An 8,773-nucleotide genomic window follows, 5' to 3' on the forward strand; every position below is an offset into this window, starting at 1 on the left:
CCGGACTGAAAATCCTCGCAGATATCATTTCTTTCTAGAAAGGAACACAGTTGTGAGGATACTGCTTTTTCTAGTATCTTTGACAGAAAAGGCAGATTCGAGATCGGCCTGTAATTGACTAATTCTCTAGGATCAAGTTGCGTTTTTTTTAACAATCGGTTTAATTATAACCAGCTTAAAGGTTTTTTGGTACGTATCCTAGAGACAAAGACGAATTAATGATATTAAGAAGAGGACCTATGACATCTGGATGCATCTCTTTCAGTAGTTTAGTCGGTATAGGGTCTAACATACATGTTATCGATGTAGATGAATTAACAAGTTTAGACAATTCTTCCTCTCCTATAGCAATAAATGAATCAAATTTTCCCCCAGGGAGACTACAATGCTCTCGCTGTAGTAGACGGTTGCTTGCATAGTTATAATTTTGTCCCTGATGTTATCAATCTTATAAGTGAAGAAGTTCATAAAGTCATTACTGCTGTTTTGTTTGGAAACTTCTGGGTTTGAAGCTTTCTTTTTCATTAGTTTAGCCACTGTTTCAAATAAATACCTAGGATTATGTTTACTTTCTTCTAATAGGGTTGAAAAATAAGCAGATCTAGCAGCTTTTAAAGCCTCTCTGTAAGCAATCGAGCTCTCTTTCCATGAAACGCGAAATACCTCTAATTTTGTTTTCTTCCAGTTGCGCTCCATTTTTCTGGCTCCTCTCTTAAGGGCTTGAGTGTGCTCGTTGTACCACCCCGTCTGACTATTTTCTTTAATCTTCTTTAAGCGCAACGGAGCAACTGTGTCTAAAGTGCTGGAAAAGAGAGTTAAAAGTTTCTGTTGCAATATCAAGTTCTTCTAAGCTTTCCGGGATGCTGAGATGATGAAACTGATTAGGAAGATCATTGATAAAGCAATCTTTAGTGGCAGAAGTGATAGGTCTAACATATTTATTACCCGGAGTCGGCTTTGCAGCCTTCACTAAATTAAGTTTACATGAGACTAGATAATGATCTAAGATGTCATCGCTCTGCTGCAGTATTTCAACGGCATCAACATCTATTCCATGTGATAATATTAGATCTAGAGTATGATTACGACAATGAGTAGGTCCTGACACGTGTTGTCTAACTCCAATTGAGTTTACAATGTCTTTAAATGCCAATCCCAATGCATCTTATTCATTATCTATGTGTATATTAAAATCACCAACAATTAGTACTTTATCTGCAGCCAATACTAATTCTGATTCTGAATATCCACAAATTCTTTGATGAAGTCTGTATGGTACCCTGGTGGCCTGTATACAGTAGCCAGTACAAATCTCAAACATGATTCATCAATTACACTAGATATTGTTATATTTTTTATAAATATATTGTTATAAATTTTTACAGTGTATATTTTAAACTAGACTTCTTAGTAATTCTGAAAATATTACAATAAATTACAGCAACAACTCCCCCTTTGCCTTTCAGACGAGGTTCATGTTTATAACCGTAATCTTGGGGGATGGACTCATTTAAAGTAATGCAATTGTTTGGTTTTATCCAGGTTTATGTCAAACACAGCACATCTAGGTTATGGTCTGTAATCATATCATTAAAGGAGAACTCCGGTCAATTTTAACATTGAGCTCAATTTTTAGTAAATTTGGAGTGCTGTCAATAAAAAGAACAACGACAAAAATCGGTGTTGCCTACACCGTGTTATCCTCTTTTTAAAATTTGCACCCTATTGACTTGAATGGGGCACGTTTTAAACCTGCTTTTATTTCTCTTATCATCCTTGATGTGTCATTATGATGTGTAGTGTAGTCGATTGTCGAGTTCACGCGCGTGATCTAAGTAACTAAACCTATGCGCGTCAACTCGACAATTGACTACTTTGGACTTCGACCGAAAACAGGAACTAAATACAGGTATGTGCTCTCGCTGATATAACATCATTTTTATTAATATCTTTCACATCTCATGCAGTCAGATTCACTCGTGTTCACTTTGAAGGAATCACTCAACATGGCTGGGCACTTGTATGACACATCAAGGATGATAAGAGAAATAAAAGCAGGTTTAAAACGTGCCCCATTCAAGTCAATAGGGTGCCAATTTTAAAAAGAGGAAAACACGGTGTAGGCAACACCGATTTTTGTCGTTGTTCTCTGTATTGACAGCACTCCAAATTTACTAAAAATTGAGCTCAATGTTAAAATTGACCGGAGTTCTCCTTTAACAATAAGTGCTTTTGATGTGAGAGATCGAATATTCAGCAGCCCGAGCTTGTTCATTATTTGTTCATTTGTATTATATCTGTTTTTTTATTTGTTGAACATCAATAAAAAAAATAGCCTTAGATGGGTTTGGAAATTTTTTGTATTTCCTAATTCGAGGAACAGACATGAGACATCTCTATATGATGATATCTAGGTGAAAGAGTCTCTATGTGATGGGATTTATCTGACCTGGGTGACGTTAGACAGCTAGCAGACGGTTGGTTAAGCCAGTCTGTCTGCATCCTGACCTGAGCCCCAATTCATGTTTGAGCTCTAAGACTATATGCCATTTTACTAGAGAGAAGAGCAGCGCCATCCCAGGACGGATGAATCACTCCTGCGAACAGGAAGGGGGCCAGAGAAAATTACAGTGCTTGACATCGTACTTGTGAGTTCACACACCTCTTTAATATTAATTTTAGTGATCTCCGACTGGCGGAGTCGAACATCATTAGTGCCGACGTGAATAATAATCTTAGAGAATTTACGTTTAGCATTAGCCAGCACTTTTAAATTTGCTTTGATGTCAGGTGCTCTGGCTCCTGGCAAACATGTGACTATGGTAAATGGTAAATGGACTGCATTTATATAGCGCTTTCACAGACCCAATGGCCACCAAAGCGCTTTACATTTTGCCTCACATTCACCCATTCATACACCGACGGCGGTGTCAGCCATACAAGGCGCCATCCAGCCCGTCGGGAGCAGCTGGGGTTAGGTGTCTTGCTCATGGACACCTCGACACTTGATCAAGTGGAACCGAGGATTGAACCACCAACCTTTCAGTTTGTAGACAACCTACATGAACCACTGAGCCACTGCCGCCCCAGCCAGACTATGGTGGCTGGTGTCTCTATTTTCACGTTCCGTGTAATAGAATCAGCAATAACTAGGGCACATTCAACAGGATTCTCAGTGGGTGTTTCACTGAGTAGGGAAAATGTATTTGTTGTGGTAATCGGAACGGAAGAGCGGTGTTTTGTCCCGCGACTATAGCATCGCACCGTCACCCAATTGCCCTGCTGCACGGGCTCTACTTCAGCCGGAACCGAACAATGTACAGTGTTCACTAAACTAGTCGCATCCAAAGCAGTATCTAAAGCCCTTGCATTCTTACAATCCTCGATTAAAGTTTGGATGCGTGTCTCTAATTCTGAAATCTTCTCCGTCAGCCTGACTATCTCCCTGCATTTATCACATGTAAATCCTATGCTGATAGAGAAAGCTATGCTATACATGTTACATGAAGTGCAAGTGACAATAAGAGGAGGAAAATACATGATTTACTGTGTTTGTTGACTGGCGCGAGCAAATTAAATAAATAAAGAGCGCACGGATGGCACGCTAACAGGCTAGCTAAATAACTACTAGCGTTTTGCGCTGCAATTAATTAGATTGAAGTTAGCGATCACAGGTTAATATGTGATGTTGAGTAAGTTATATTTAGCTTAAACAACGGTGAATGATAGTAAAAAGAGATTCAAAACAGAAATATATACGAGGCTTACAGACGCAAACCAACTTAGCAGCTCAGGAACTCAGGAATATACTTTCTTTTTTACAAATAAACATGAATTAAGATTTTTAGGAAAGTAATCCATCTCTGCAAGTGCGAAGAAAGAAAGTCATATACATCTGGGTTGGCATGAAGGTGAGTAAATGATTGAGAGAATTTTCATTATTTTGTGTGGACTATCCTTGTACCCACCCGGTTTTGTGTTTGTGCATTTTGTATAGTAATGTATATCATGAGAATACTGTGTCATCTTTCAGCGCTTTTAACAATGTAGATAGTTTCAAAGCGGCTTTACTGTGATAAACGGATAATTTTATTTATCCGTTTATCTGTGCATTACATGTGTGTATGGTATGCAGGTAATGTTTTGTGGATTCTGGTCTTTCCTGTCACAACATAATTGCATCCAAGACTTTCACTTTGATACTTGTCTATATGATGTACTGACAATAATGAATGTACATTTATTTGAATTAATTAATATTTTCAATTACATTCACTGGTTTTATAAGTCACAATTGAAATTGTTGATGATTGTTCAAATGTATTTCCAATTTTAAATGTAAGAAGATAATATTAACTAAATGAAATAACTAAATAAAATGATCAGCATGATAAAAAAAAGGCAACATGAACATTATTTGAGTGAAATATATAATGAAATGCCCTCAGAGGTACAGTACATCTGACAGCAAGCCCCGATTGTAATTTTCATATTGTTTAAATTCCTCTTAATTAAGTGATCATTCATTTTGATGGTGTACGTAAATGCATATGCTAACAATGAGTGTGATGGCCATGGTTGCCAACCCTGATTACCTGGTTTAAGTGAGACTTTCTTGACGGATTAATATTTCACACACGTATACTAGTATTCTCTTTTAATTGTAACAGCTCAACCTAATCATAACCTATCATGTAGAAGAATCATCAGGAATAAACAAATATTCTCCGAAAACATTGGACACTATACAATATTTTCAATATTATATACAGTACTTTAATGTACAATTACACCTGAATAGACTGAATAGATCTATTGCGCCCCTAAAAGCTTCTGCCGACAAAGTAGTAGCAGCAGATAAATACAGATACAATTTTAAAACTCATAACTTAATATCACTAAAATCAAAAAGAAAGCTGTGCTTACAGACACTTATATCCACACATGTAAACACAATACTGGCGTCTTCAAGCTTCCAGGTCAAGAAGCTGTCAGTCAAAAACTCAGATGCCAATGAGAACACACTGCTGCTAGCCCTGCCCCCGCGAGAGATATGTGCGAGAATGGCGAACGAAAACTCAGGGTAAATGAAAACTTCAGAAGGGTAAATGAAAACGTACTCGGTTACTAACGTAACCTCGGTTCTCTCTAGGAGAGGGAACGAGTACTGCGTCGAAGAGACGCTACGGGAAAGATATTTCTTTTTCGAGATTGAAGCCTAAAATTAATCCTTAATTTTGTAAATATGTAAAACGCTTTTCTGTAGCATACAACCTTAGGCGGAGCGAATCACGCGCCCATTGGCTGCTCCGCCAGAAAAGCACAGCCTATGCGAGGCCAGTGACGCTGACCAATGAGGACGCTTCGCGCCCTCTGCGTCACCTCCCGCCGAAACGGGCGTGGTCTAGGCCTAAAAATATGAGCATAGCTGTCTTCCACTCTGATTTTCGTCACTTGAAGCGACAGCGTAGGCACGCACGGCCTGAGACGCAGTACTCGTTCCCTCTCCTAGAGAGAACCGAGGTTACGTTAGTAACCGAGTACATTCTCTTACGTAGAGTTCTCTCCTACTGCGTCGAAGAGACGCTACGGGAACCCTTGTAACACGCCGTGCGTGCTCTTGGACCGACACAGACACCCGAGGGCGCGCGCGCCCTGGTATACAAGCGCCTACACCAAGAATGTATAGGGAGAGCGGCTAAAAATTAGCATCATCCCTTATAGTAGTGCCTCTTAAGGACATAATAACATATATATGAAATGTTAGATATATATGAGGGGTAAAAGCATGCTCATGGGACACATTGTCAGTGAGTGATGCTTAAAACATAAGAGTGACCTGGGCCGCAGCGCGGGGCAGGAACACTATACATAGTCTTCTAGACCAAGAGCAGTTTAGCCTGCAACGCAGGAACCTCTAGGTTATAGAACCTTATAAATGTAGACGGGGAGGCCCAGCCTGCCGCCATACAGATTCCTCTATACCAAGCCCACGAAGAGGCCATGCCTCTCGTAGAGTGCCTCTAGATGCGTAGGCTAGCGCAATGGCGTCCACTACCCACCGAGATAGACTCTGTTTCGTCGCAGCTCGCCCTTTAGAGCGCCCACTGAACGAAACAAAGAGCTGCTCCGACTGTCGAAAAGCAGCGGAGCGGGACACATAAGCTCTTAATGCCCTAACCGGGCAAAGGGAGCTATTTCCGTCCTCAGAGGCCGGCAGAGCCGACAGGGAGATGACCTGAGCCCTGAACGGAGTGTTGAGGGACTTAGGTACGTACCCATGCTTCGGTTTCAACACGACTACAGAGTCGTTGGGCCCGAACTCCATGCAAGAAGCTCCAACTGAGAGCGCTTGCAAATCCCCTACACGCTTCACTGAAGCGAGAGCCAAAAGAAACACGGTCTTGAAAGACAGGTGCTTCATGTCAACTGAGTGAATAGGCTCGAAAGGGGCCCCTTTCATAGCGTTCAACACCGTAGAAAGGTCCCAAACGGGGACTGAAGGAGGCCTCAGAGGATTTAACCTCCTGGCTCCTCTAAGGAAACGGACCACCAGGTCGTTTCTGCCCAGTGAATGGCCAAGCGTTGGATTAACGAACGCTGATATGGCTGCCACATAGACTTTGAGCGTGGATGGGGTTCTTCCCTTATCCAATAGCTCCTGCAGGAAGGAGAGAATCTCCGTTTCCCCGCACTGAAGTGGTGACAGACCTTGGTCTGAACACCAACCAGAAAACACCGACCATTTGGAAGCGTAGAGCCGTCTAGTAGACAGGGCCCTAGCCTGCTCGATCGTGTCTAACACTCCTCTAGGGAGGTTAGTGGGTACCCATTTATGGCCCACACATGTAGGGACCATAGATCCGGGCGAGGATGCAAAATCGAGCCCATGGCCTGCGAGAGGAGGTCCCTTCTCACTGGGATCGGCCACGGGGCAGTACTCTTCAGCCGCATCAAAACTGGGAACCAAGGTTGATTCGTCCAGTATGGTGCGACAAGAAGCACTGAGCATCCGCTTTTCCTGATCCGCTCCAGCACTTGAGGCAGGAGTGAGACAGGGGGAAAAGCATAGAGCGGACGGCGAGGCCACACACTGGCCAGCGCGTTCGTGCTCTTTGAAAATAATTCCGGGCAGTGAGCGTTTTCCTGGTTTGCAAACAGGTCTATTTCCGCTCTGCCAAACATTTCCCACAGCAGACGCACTGTCTGTGTGTGTAGAGACCACTCTCCCGTCGGAACGTTGTTCCGTGAGAGTCTGTCTGGTCCTACGTTCAGGTGACCTGGCACATGTATTGCTCTCAGCGAGCGCAGGTTGTGCTGGGCCCACACCAGTATGCGTTCCGTCAACCTGAAGAGGTTCCGGGATCTCACGCCACCCTGGCGGTTTATATAGGCCACTACCGACGTGTTGTCCGAACGGACCAGGACGTGGTGTCCCTTTATCCGAGGACGAAAACGCCTCAGCGCTAAGTCCACTGCCAAAATTTCCAGGCAGTTTATGTGCGGTAGTTCGACTCGTTCCGCCCACTGGCCAAAGAACGGTCTGCCTTCGAGCAGTGCTCCCCAGCCTGAGGTGGACGCGTCCGTGGACACCACCTTCAGGCTCGAGGAAGTCCCCAGGCTTACACCTGACCGGTACCAGTCTGACGCTCTCCATGGTGTCAGGGCTGAAAAGCATTCCTGATTGACCTTGAGGGGATAACGATCGTGAACCCATGCTCGGCGCGGTACGCGCGCTCTCAGCCAGAACTGCAGTGGGCGCATGCGCAGCAGGCCCAACTGCAGAGCTGCCGAGGCTGAGGCCATGAGGCCCAGCATTTTTTGAAATCTCCTGAGCGGCACTACATGACCGCTGCGGAAGGATTTCGTCATCTGCAGGGTGTTTCGCCTGCGCTGTGATGACAACCGTGCTGTCATAGACAGCGAGTTCAGTTCCAGTCCCAAAAAGGAGATCCTTTGACTGGGAAACAGTGAACTTTTCTCCCAATTGACTCCCAGACCTAAGTGCTCGAGGTGATCGAGTATTAGGGTCTTGTGGCGAATGAGTTCTGAAGGCGATTGAGCTAGAATCAGCCAATCGTCCAAATAATTCAGAATTCGGATGCCGAATTCGATGCTCTCAGCTGAGAGAGAGAGGGCGCGCGGTGCGAGCCCCATACAGCTCGGCATGTTTGAGAATAAATGTGGGTGCGTGAACGCGGGTACATTTATAGCACTGGGGAGTACTGTCTATTAGAACTGACTGACCGTGCATCGGTTTCGTTTCATAGAAACCGTGTGACATGTAGCTTGTAGTGATTGTGGGCACTTGAAAGCGGGCACGTTCACTAACTTACATGTGATGCACAATCGACATGAGTCGATTTTATGTGTGCAAGCCCTTTATTGTGTAGGGCTGTGCTTGTGTGTACGAATGGGCACTGGGTCGTGGGCATTACGGATACACACATCACACCATCGGCCGTGGCCGGGACACCAGAAAATACATTTTCAGATTTACCTGGGGCGTCGTGAAAACGGCGTTTGTGTGCAGGCAAACGGGCATTGATGCCGATTTGGTGACTGCAAAAATACACTGGCACGGTCGCGTATGTTGGGACTGTGCGAGCGAGACATGTTAGTGAAATCCGGCCGCGGCGGGATTCACAGTGTCATCAAATCACAGTGATGGCAGCCGCCATCGACGAGAGCTGAAGCTGCGTGATCCTCACAGGCAGGAAACACAAGCACGTGGTCCCCGTCGCTGAGCGGGGCTCTACACGAGCCACAGGAG

The sequence above is a fragment of the Phoxinus phoxinus genome (assembly GCF_949152265.1).
Source record: "Phoxinus phoxinus genome assembly, chromosome: 14".
Classification (NCBI taxonomy): domain Eukaryota; kingdom Metazoa; phylum Chordata; class Actinopteri; order Cypriniformes; family Leuciscidae; genus Phoxinus; species Phoxinus phoxinus.